Below are 3,882 nucleotides of genomic sequence, written 5' to 3'. Positions count from 1 at the left end.
GTGAGGAGCATTAACAATATTAGTTTCAGGTCTTTCTTGATCATTTCACCAACTAACTCTGGTCTAAGGAGGCAGCCTTTAACCCGAGCTTTATTTCTCTGCATCCAAATGTGTTAGTATGCTGCTGGGATAGTACACAAAATCACACCTTTGTTCAACTGTGAGTATTGTCTTGTTCTTATCCATTGAATCAGATTAGAGACAGGAAGAACAATACCACACAGTCTGGCCATCATCACAAGAATCCTCCAACTGTACTCACAATTCTGAAATAAGTGAGAGTGTGTCTCACTATCTACACCACATAGCAGGCAATCTTTTTCAGTAGCTATGTCAAGAGCAAACAATCTCTCTCTGAGTTGGAGTGCCTCTCTAGCAATCTGCCACCCTACAAATTGGTGCTTAGGAATGCACCAGTTATTCCAGACATGTTTGTGCCCTGAACAGTCTAAAATTTCCTTCTCAAATGTTCATACCCACTCCTTATAGTATATCCTTTTTAGTCCAACATCCACTAACCACTCTACTAATCAGGTGCCATTTTTTCTTTAGTTCTGCAAATAGATTTCCGACCCCCGCTTATATCACCACTAGGATTGTGATTACTTTTCTATTATAGCTTCTCTTAGCGTTTTATAAATACCCAATTCGATTTGTAATTGGATAATCCTTTATATGAGCTAATGGACCCAGAGCCCATTAGTTAATCCCCTTATAAATAAACTTAACCTAGCAAGCAACTAGGTCACACTCTTTCCTACGTGAAACCAGCCGCATGCCTATTCCTCTTTTTCTATCTTTTGTTTTTCTTTTTTCCTTTGACTCCATCGTTTTGCGTCTTTCCTTCTTTCGAATTAAATGGAAAATTATATTTTCATAATCGTGGCTCTTACCTTCACAACATATTCTTCTCCAAATGTTTTAATGGGAATTATTTGTCTAAACCATTAGACCTACCTTTAAAGTCTCTTATTTTAGTGGTTAAAGAAGAAGAAGAGTCTTTTATAGTGCTTTCATGGATTTGGATTCTGGTATTCTTTAAAGTCGATTTTGGCTATATTGGCATGTGTTGAGGCAAGGATTTATTGGTTGTATTTTTCATGGAGATTTTTATTAATTTGAATCATTAATTGCTCATAAGGTAACAAGGTGTTTCTCTTTTAATTGTCTATTATGCCGACTGATGTGATTAATATGATTTAATAATTATTTTGTATGATTAGTTCATGTTTGAAATTTATTGTCATGAATAATAAGTTTCATATGTTTGTTCATGTTTTATTGTTCTAATTATGATGTTTGTGTTATTTATGCGTTGTTATGGGTGTCATGTGCGCAATTAGGGTTAACAAGTGAAAGCCTAGAGGCGGCTTGACTCACGACCAAGAGTAGTCCCCAGGGTTATTGCTGAAGTTGGTGTAACCTTGAAAATTTGATTCAAGGTTATGGCTAGTACAACCTTGAGTTACGACTCAAGTTATGGCTGAATGAGGTATAACCTTGGTAATATGAACCAAGGTTATAGCTGACACAAGTATAACTTTAAAGTACGAGTTAAGGTTATAGCTGAAACTAACGTAACCCTGAGATTATGACTCAAAGTTATGGTTGGAGCTAGTATACCCTTGAGCTTTCATATCAACGTTATGCTTTAGAATAATATAACCTCAAGTTATATATATTGAAGTTATAGTCGAGGTTGGTATAACCTCACATCCAGAGTTGAGATTACGATTAAGGTTACTATAACCTTGATCGGTAGTATTTGTTTCATATGTTATGTGATATTCAGTTGTTATTATATAAACTTCATATCCAGAGTTGAGATTACGATTAAGGTTACTATAACCTTGATCGGTAGTATTTGTTTCATATGTTATGTGATATTCAGTTGTTATTATATAACGCTATGTTTGCATATGGCGTTGGTTACCTTTGTTCATATGATAAGTAGGATAGCCAGTTATATTATCCTATGATTTGAGTCGTGATACTGTTCATGCATGGTTTGGACAGTCAGTTATACCGAGCATTTGTTATGTACTGGTTTAATAGATGATGGTAGTATCAGTTATATACTATCAGAATGAACAAACGCTATCCTTCGGGGATTGATGTTTGGTCTATGTTCGGGGGGATAGCAGAGGCAGTGCATTATACGCTCTATTCTCTGAGTGTCATTCGGTGTACAATTATTGCATCGATATTCTGGCCAAGTCTTAGACATATAGGTAGTGGTTGTACGCTATATATAGTACCTTGGAGGCAGTGCGTTATACGCTCCACGCCGATGGAGGCAGAGCGTTATACGCTCCATCAGCAAGAGGCAGTACGTTATACGCTCTAACAATTAGGGGCAGTGCGTTATACGCTCTAATAGCGTTCGCTCTATTCTCTATGCTTTGATGATAGGTTTGGGCCTTCTATTGCTGTGGATCGTGTATCACCATGTTTGCTATTTTTTTATGCTAGCTTTGTGCCTTCTGTGTTGTGGATCATTTTGAAAGTCCATACACCCTAATTAGACTCCTCTAATTAATATACCAAATTACATGTTAATTTAGTTATTTTAGGATCTATGTAGCATGCATGCAAATATAAAGGTATAATAAAGAAGAGTAGAAATTTCCTTACATTGCATATGGAAAATATAAGTACAACAACACTTGTTGTCTTATGGAATATCTACAGAGCTTGGCAAGATCCTCCTAGTACCCAAAGTAGAATACCTCCTTCCTTGTTACACCCAAGAACTTGCCTCCAACAAATATAAGTAGTATTAACTAGATACTACAAATATTTTCCTTAATAATATATTAAAAATACTATTACTAACTCTTAGTAATAATATGAGAATATTAGAGTTTTATGTTACTAACTATTAGTAAGGATTAACCAAAGTGGCTTGGGTGTAGTGGAGTTTGGGAGTGCCTCAAAGCGTTGCAATGGCAACGAATTGAGAGGTCCCAGGTTCGACTCCCTACACGGGAGTGCTGCGGTTACCTGTCATCGTAAAAGGATGTCTTACATGGCACACGTGGTTTGCAGGGTATTGCATGTGCCCGGGGGGATTCAACCCCTCGTCACCAAAAAAAAAAAAAAAAAAAAAAAAAAAAAAAAAAACTATTATTAAGGATTTCTAATATTTTAGAGAGATGAATACAATTTTCCACACATGCATGAGTAAGTATAAAATGAGCAACAATTGCTCTAATGAGACCAAGGGGGCCAGCTAATAAAGAGGAGAGCGAGAGTAGAGAGTTTCTATGCATGCTTTTATTTTTGTTCTATTTTATGCAAGAATCTCATAATAGCACATTGAGAACACAAAGAATTCTTAAATAGTAATGATGGTGTCTAAACACCTATTTACTACTCAATATACACGGTCCAAATGGACCTTCTATGGGTCCATTTTGATTTTATCATTTGTCTCACAAATTTATGCAAATGCCCACTTAATCATCTTAAATGATAAAGTGTATCCCAATTATGTTTTGTCAATAACACTTCTTGTCTACATACATGTAAGCTTACATGTATATATAATATGTACTAGCACTAATCACATTGGTCAAGTAGTAAAATTTTAGTAAATTAACAATAAATTACTAAAACCTATCTCAATTAATATATTATTCAATTATCGCATAATTAAATAATAAATTACGAAGTTTTTTTCTCTTTCCTCTTTTTTCTCTCGTTTTCATGGAAACGGTTTTTGAAAACCCTGTTTTTTTTTCAATTTTTGCTCACATTCATGGCACGAACTCGAGCTCGTTCAGCTCAATCACGGACATTGGCTTCCGGGGTCACTACATGGTCTACTGATAATCAATTAGAGGAAAATGGTTCATAGTTGGGGGAAAATTTGCAAACCCA

The sequence above is a fragment of the Silene latifolia genome, chromosome 3, assembly GCF_048544455.1.
Source record: "Silene latifolia isolate original U9 population chromosome 3, ASM4854445v1, whole genome shotgun sequence".
Lineage (NCBI taxonomy): Eukaryota > Viridiplantae > Streptophyta > Magnoliopsida > Caryophyllales > Caryophyllaceae > Silene > Silene latifolia.
Note: the sequence above shows the minus strand (reverse complement) of the source record.